Below are 8,495 nucleotides of genomic sequence, written 5' to 3'. Positions count from 1 at the left end.
ATGGATCAAATGGCTCTGAGCACTATGGGACTTAACTTCTGAGGTCATCAGTCCCCTAGAACTTAGAACTACTTAAACGTAACTAACCTAAGGACATCACACACATCCATGCCCGAGGCAGGATTCGAACCTGTGACCATAGCGGTCGCGCGGTTCCAGACTGAAGCGCCTAGAACCGCTCGGCCACTCCGGCCGGCTATGTAACTAACAGTATCAGGCCTGTACACCCACGCACACTGAGGAGTTTTTTTTTTCATCAGTCTACTGACCGGTTTGATGCGGCCCGCCACGAATTCCTTTCCTGTGCTAACCTCTTCATCTCAGAGTAGCACTTGCAACCTACGTCCTCAATTATTTGCTTGACGTATTCCAATCTTTGTCTTCCTCTACAGTTTTTGCCCTCTACAGCTCCCTCTAGTACCATGGAAGTCATTCCCACATGTCTTAGCAGATGTCCTATCATCCTGTCCCTTCTCCTTATCAGCGTTTTCCACATATTCCTTTCCTCTCCGATTCTGCGTAGAACCTCCTCATTCCTTACCTTATCAGTACACCTAATTTTCAACATTCGTCTATAGCACCACATCTCAAATGCTTCGATTCTCTTCTGTTCCGGTTTTCCCACAGTCCATGCCTCACTACCAAACAATGCTGTACTCCAGACGTACATCCTCAGAAATTTCTTCCTCAAATTAAGGCCGTTATTTGATATTAGTAGACTTCTCTTGGCCAGAAATGCCTTTTTTGCCATAGCGAGTCTGCTTTTGATGTCCATTGAGCAGTACAGTTTGTTTAGCTTCAGATGTTCACCTTAGGCATAGTTGTATCATTAACTTGTCATTTGCAGTCGACCACTATTAAATTATGATGCTTACAGTGCCATCTATTGGTACATTTTTTCTTCTGCCATACGTTTTTCCCCTTCTCCCATAATATTCCGTTGCAATTTGACGCCGTTCTGATTAGTGGTGTTATTTCTACAGCGGTTTGAAAGTTTAACTTTAATTACAATCACTCTGTATATTAATTCCTTCACTACTTGGATTCCTGACCTCCTCTGAAGGTGATCCCTTTGTTAGAAGGGCTTCCTTTAAGCGGGGATACCTGTCATCTGACTTCAATCTAAAAAAGGTGCAGCTCTAACACCATCTACTACAGGCATTTTTGCATGAGTTAGCCCACCACCACCTGCTACACTGTCGTCTCGCCTATAAGCTTTACCAATCTCACCTTCCCACACCTACTGATAGGCCTAGTGAAACCCGATCTATTGACAGACTGAACTGGTACCATTGCAATGTGAGCCATGCCCTCCACCATCAGTGTCTTCTCCAGCCCCACGTCAACTGCCCTAACAGCAGCATTAAGATGAAGCCGATCATGACGCTGAAACTGTTGCACGAAGTGCACATTAGTGTCACCAGTTTGAGTAGCTTTCTTGACCAGTTCACAACCTACTTCATACTCCCCGTCCCTATCAAGACTATTCCCAACTCCATCCACAATCACTACCTGATCCTCTTTCGTAAAATTCCCTATGTTAATAGTCACATGAGCCAACCCTGCACTAGGCTTCACAATGCTGACGACCTGGTACTCACCCCCTCAGCAAAGATCTTACGCTCCTGCTCCTCTATCAACTTATTTCTGCTACAAATTCTGCCTTTCGAGGAGAAGATCTCGCTAGAAAGTCCACTGGCTTCCCCGCTGCATTCCCTCAATGAAAATAATTTGAACAAATCCCGCACCGTAACCCACTACTCGCAGACCTACGACAAAGCCCACACTTCTCACTCATGGTAAAATTTCAACGTTACTGAAAAAACGAAACGTCTACGTTACCTAAGTTCAGTTAATACAGTAGAATTATTTAAGGAACTAACAATACTTGTCTCGAATTCCGCTCTCTACTAAGAAAGCAACTACTTTTATTAATACTACTAAACCAGAACTAATACCAATACCACAAAAACTTCATACAATTTCTTATCTAAAACCAAAAATTCAAGCGACCACTGGAACACTCAGCGAAATTAAACACAGTGAACGAAAGCTTTACTGAAGTACTTCACTACAAACAGTAAGAAACGTCAGCTGAAACCTACCATACTAAATTTAATAAATGAATTCAACGCACAAACAACTCTACAAAACACAGTGGGTGAAAGTTGCCGAAAGTTTATTAAACTGTAACTGTCACGAGACACCGTTGAAAACTACTAAACTAAATAACAGTCCACAAACAGCTTTGTCAGAACTTAAGAACCGCTACAGCTGCAACTGCACGTAGCGAAATGTAAACACACTGCTAATGTTTGGATGAACAATTGAAAACTACGAAATTTAATATTCGAATACAGTGCAGAAACAACTTTGTCAGTACTTAGCTTTATAACCGCTACGGCTACAACCGCACGCCGTGAAATGTAGACAGACTGCTGAGACTTCGATGAAGGACGTAAGGACACTCACAAACAACAGACGGTTTCGAATCAATAACACCTAAAGAAAGATTGAGGTGAATGACAGTGAACTGTGTGTTCTGTACGGACAAGTTACTCTGTAACTACAACACATGATCTGAAGATGGGCAGCTAGCCCGAAACCGGTAATTGAAAATAAAGAATAGCGATCGAAGACTGAAACGCTATATTTTATTGAATGAAAGTGCGCTAATAAGTTACTTTTACAGCAAATATTAACAACAATAATGTTTAAAATAAGTATCTGAAGTCTAAAACTTTATAAAATATTGGTGATCGATTTGAACAGCAGTCCAGCACATGTAACGTCTCTATTTGATATACTATTAATCCATAATCTGTGTTCAGTGAACTGTCCATTCCTTTAACCGGCTTATGCAGTACCTTTACTTTCACAGAACATAACAATTTCATCTGTGAATCTTGTCATTGATGCCCTTTCACCATGAATTTTAGTCCCACTTCCGGGCCTATCGTTAATTTCCTCCATCGCTTCTTGAATATCTGATTGAACGTTAGAGAACAAATGCTGCAATCTCCATTATTATTGTTCCCACTTCGTTCTTGTACATACACTGGTGGAAAGGAAATCTCAACACCTAAAAATAATTAATGTAGAGTAATGAAATTTCGAGAATACATTTGTCAATGTGACATATTTAAGTGACTAACGTTGCAAGATCACAGGTTAATGTAAGTCATTGTAAATATGAAACGTTGGTACATTAATAATCATTGTAGCCGCCAGGCTGTTGAATGCAAGCATGCATCGTGTTGTACAGGCGCCGGATCTCAAGTTTCATGCCTGTTACACTTGGTCGGTCAATACAGGGACATCTAATGCTGTCTGTAGATGACGCTGGAGTCGTCATTCGACGGTTTCCCGCATGTGCCAGATTGGCGACAGATCTGGTGGTCGAGCAGGACAAGGCAACATTTCGACACTTTGCATAGCACGCTGCGTTGTAACAGCGGCATGTGAGCGACGATCATCCTTTTGAAAACACCCTCTGGAATGCCGTCCGTGAATGACTGCACGCCAGCAGCTGTGGCCGAGCGGTTCTAGGCGCATCAGTCCGGAACCGCGCTGCTGACACGGTCGCAGGTCCGAATCCTGCCTCGGGCATGCATGTTTAAGTAGTTCTAAGCCTAGGGGAATGATGACCTCAGATGTTAAATCCCATAGTGCTTAGAGCCATTTGAACCATTTTGAACACAACAGGTCGAATCACTGGACTGAGGAACAGTTTTGCAGTCATGGTACGTGGCATCACCACGAAAGTACTGCTGCTGTCATACGAAACCACATCCCACACCATAACTTCAGATGTAGGTCCAAAGTGTCTAGGCTGCAGATAGGCTGGTTGCAGGCCCTTAGTTTCCCACCTAACCAAGACTCTGCCATCATTGGCACCGAGGCAGAGCCGATTTTCATCAGAAAACGCAACAGACCTCCATCCCACCCTCCAATGAGCTCTCGCTTGGCACCACTAAAGTCGCAGGTGGTGGTGGTTTGGGGCAGCTGGTTCGGAGTAGAGATGGGCAAAACTGTTCTTTTCAGAGATCGGATCAGAACTGTTCACTCCCTGAAATGAATTAGCTCTTTTGCATGACTCACCACTCATTTACAATAGAAAATAAATGGAAGGCACATTGCCCTTTAAACTTGGTTTATTCCAGTACTATACCTGTATTTTGATCTTATTTGATCCTATTTTGAAGTAACACAGATAATGAGTAAGAATTTTGTATTGTTTATTGAAATTTCCACGATATGACAAAGTTTTTGATTATTGATTTATTTTGCACTATCGTGGTTTTTTGGGTGATCGGAAAATGTTGTAACTTGAGATTTACATTAACAATATATTTGGCTATAATGTATTAAAATTTCATTAACCTCATACAAATACATCGCAAGCCATATATTTTTAAAGTGAACGTTTCCTTCCAAAGACGCCTAAAATCGCAAAATCCGTATCAGAATAAGAAAAAAATATAAATTTGACTGTAAAACGGAAGTGCTGCATATAGCCTTACGTAGAATAAAACAAGGAAAATATTGGTGTATCACATTTTGCGATATGTTTATCGGTTCGCTCGTAATTAAAGCGTAAATTCGAGTGTCCATAATAAAAATCCTATAGTAAGAGGAGTCGTCAGGAACCTAATTTGATCAGTTTAAACAAATAAAAATAAAATAAAAACAAATGATGTATACATAACATAATAATGTAATATACATAGCGGTATTACTACGAAGAACAATATCCAGTAGAGACGAACTCCGATGCAGAAGCACTGAGTCGAGCAGGTCGAGCCGCGAGCTGTATTACTGCGTGAGCTGAGACCGCAGAGACCAGAGTGACACCTGAGTCGCTTTGCTCAACGCCCTGGCTAGAGTCGAGAACGGTGGGGTGAGCGTTGAGCGGACGAGTTCCGAGGGTGGGGGGAATGGTGAACTCACCCGCTCCAAGACATATCGTCCGTTCCCTTGCGAGCAGGTTGTTGCAGGTAGTTCCTATGTTATCCGCTAGGTGGCTCTCTGTCCTGTTGCTCGCATCAACTGCCCAGAGGGCAGGACGTGCGACTGAAACGATCGCCGACAGAGTGCGATGTGAAGTTACGCTGCGCCGGACACTGCACGCGGCAGACGACGCACAGAGACGGCACGGCATATGTGAAACACAAAATCCAATGGGGCACTGCACAATGCAGGCAGCCAAGGTAGAAGCAGGGCAGAGGCCGGCGCTGGCTGTGTTGTGTGGCGTGCACTGTGCTGTGACCAGCAGAGGCGCTGCTGATATGCTCCGTCTCTCTCTCTCTCTCTCTCTCTCTCTCTCTCTCTCTCTCTGTCGTGGGAAACGTTTGGAGCTACCGTTCTTTTTTTCTGAATCACTGATTGTTCACTCCTTTGAAAGATTCAACTCTATGAATCAGTTCAAGAGCGGATCCCCCATCTCTAGTTCGGAGCCGTCGTTGAAGTAACCCATTAGTCTGTTCTGTCACTGTGGTGCCAACTGCTGCTCAAATTGCTGCTGCAGATACAGTACGGTGCACCAGGTCCATATGCCGAACATGGTATTCTTCCCTGTGGCTAGTGGCACATAGCCGTCCAGAGCCCGGTCTTCTTGTCACCGTACATTCTCGTGACTACCGCCGCCAGCAGTCACGTACAGTGGCTACAGTCCTGCCTAGTCTTTCTGCAAAATTGCGGAAGGAACATCCAGCTCCTCGTACCGCTATTACACGCCCTCTTTGAAACACAGTGAGGTGTTGATAATGGCAACTTTGAAATGTTAATTAAATCAAGACCCTAAGCTGTCGACAGGCGTTGATATACATCAACAGGGACAGTTGATAATGTGTGCCCCGACTGGGACTCGAACCCAGAATCTCCTGCTTAAATGGCAGACGCTCTGTCCATCTGAGCCACCGAGGGCACAGAGGATAGCGCGACTGCAAGGATTTATCCCTTGCACGCTCTCCGTGAGACCCACATTCCCAACTTAATGTCCACACACTACACTCGAAGTGCCCCTACCCATTACTCGCGGCAGACAATCTCCCTGAGTCCCGTACGAGTTCTGGCAATGCGTGTGCATCCAGCACAGAAAAAGAAGGCCAATGGCCAGTTAGCCTTCGTATAATGGCAACTTTGTTGCCTTAAAGGCATTCTTGACTAACTTCAACTCGCCACATCCAGTCTCAAAGGCAAGTAACGCTCACGACCGTTACAGCATGTATTTAAAGCAGACATATTTGCATCCTTATAGTGGCGCTACTGGCGCCACTCTTATGTGAATGGCGGAAAATTTGAATAAACATCATCTTTCAGACGTAGAAACACGCCTACCAACTTCCCATTGTGTCCCACAACTCTTTCTTGGTCCTGCAATTTGTTTTATACGCACCGCCCAAAAAACAAAAATAAGGCACCCACAAAGACAGGAGGAAACAAAACTAAACTTTATGAGCTTAGGGGTTATGAAACGTTATTTGAGTGATTTCACAACCGAGTCAGATTTACAGGAAACTTGACACTATGGGCCCACTTATCACAATGACGTTCCAGCCACTCTCGCCTGGATGCATGCACTGATGTTGTTGGGGGATCCCACCCGTGTTCTATGAGAGACAGATCTGGTGTTCTTCTACATCTACATCCATACTCCGCAAGCCACCTGACGGTGTGTGGCGGAGGGTACCTTGAGTACCTCTATCGGTTCTCCCTTCTATTCCAGTCTCGTATTGTTCGTGGAAAGAAGGATTGTCGGTATGCCTCTGTCTGGGCTCTAATCTCTCTGATTTTATCCTCATGCTCTCTTCGCGAGATATACGTAGGAGGGAGCAATATACTGCTTGACTCTTCGGTGAAGGTATGTTCTCGAAACTTTGACAAAAGCCCGTACCGAGCTACTGAGCGTCTCTCCTGCAGAGTCTTCCACTGGAGTTTATCTATCATCTCCGTAACGCTTTCGCGATTACTAAATGATCCTGTAACGAAGCGCGCTGCTCTCCGTTGGATCTTCTCTATATCTTCTATCAACCCTATCTGGTACGGATCCCACACTGCTGAGCAGTATTCAAGCAGTGGGCAAACAAGCGTACTGTAACCTACTTCCTTTGTTTTCGGATTGCATTTCCTTAGGATTCTTCCAATGAATCTCAGTCTGGCATCTGCCCTACCGACGATCAACATTATATGATCATTCCATTTTAAATCACTCCTAATGCGTACTCCCAGATAATTTATGGTATTAACTGCTTCCAGTTGCTGACCTGCTATTTTGTAGCTAAATGATAAAGGATCTATCTTTCTGTGTATTCGCAGCACATTACACTTGTCTACATTGAGATTCAATTGCCATTCCCTGCACCATGCGTCAATTCGCTGCAGATCCTCCTGCATTTCTGTACAATTTTCAATTCTTACAACCTCTCGATACACCACAGCATCATCTGCAAAAAGCCTCAGTGAACTTCCGATGTCTTGCTGGCAGTACGTCAACATCTCTCACATAGTTCATAGAGATACATGCCACGTGTGGTCGAGCACAGTTGCGTTGAAATGTGGCACCTCGAGAGCGTCAAATGTGAACTCAGGATGTCCGTGGCGTATCGTTTTGTCACCAGAGCTCCCTCAGTCACTATCAGCCTTGACCTGAAGTCACACTCGATGGCTCCCAACACCATGATGCCAGGAGTAGCATCTATATGCCTTCCCAAAAAATTGGAAGAATGGGATATCTTCCCAGGTGAACGCCATACTCCCCGACATAGGCCATCTGGGGTAGTACAGGACTGCGATCCATCCCTGAACACCATGTGACGCCATTAGCAGTCCGTGCTTCCCATTCACGGTACCATTCCAAAAGATGTCGTTTGTGTTTTGGTGATGACGAGAGACTACGAGGTGGACAGTAGGTCCCCAGTCCGGCTGGTTATTGTGGTGTCACCGCCAGACACCACACTTGCTAGGTGGTAGCCTTTAAATCGGCCGCGGTCCGCTAGTATACGTCGGACCCTCGTGTCACCACTGTCAGTGATTGCAGACCGAGCGCCGCCACACGGCAGGTCTAGAGACACTTCCTAGCACTCGCCCCAGTCGTACAGCCGACTTTGCTAGAGAGAGTTCACTGACGGATTACGCTCTCAATTGCCGAGACGATAGTTAGCATAGCCTTCAGCTACGTCATTTGCTGCGACCTAGCAAGGCGCCTTTATCCTTTACTATTTATCTTGTCATGCCTGTACCGTCAGACCGATGCACACCAATTATTGATTAAAGTTAAGTATTCCAGCAGCAACGCACCTTATTGGCTATATTAATTACATTGTCCTGTTCCAGACCTCACGCCAGTTTGCGTGAGCTTAAACGCGTGCATTTCGGCCTCCTCTAGCTACACGGTGTTGGCTCTTCTGCCAACACATCAGTTATAGTTTCTGATCAACGGTGCGAGATGACGAAGAATGTTACAGACAGTCCTTCACTTGTTCTCGCATGGCAGG

At 44.9% G+C, this 8,495-nt stretch overlaps 1 non-coding gene across 1 annotated transcript; it reads right to left on the bottom strand.

Annotated features, from left to right (window-relative positions):
- Window positions 1-5,851: 5,851 nt before the first annotated feature.
- On the bottom strand, window positions 5,852-5,926 carry Trnak-uuu (transfer RNA lysine (anticodon UUU)). The gene has a single exon. It is a non-coding gene; the product is annotated as a tRNA-Lys (tRNA).
- Between the last annotated feature and the right edge of the window lie 2,569 nt (window positions 5,927-8,495).

The sequence above is a fragment of the Schistocerca cancellata genome, chromosome 1 (assembly GCF_023864275.1).
Source record: "Schistocerca cancellata isolate TAMUIC-IGC-003103 chromosome 1, iqSchCanc2.1, whole genome shotgun sequence".
Classification (NCBI taxonomy): Eukaryota; Metazoa; Arthropoda; class Insecta; order Orthoptera; family Acrididae; genus Schistocerca; species Schistocerca cancellata.
Note: the sequence above shows the minus strand (reverse complement) of the source record. Positions and strands in the feature narration are given on the sequence as shown.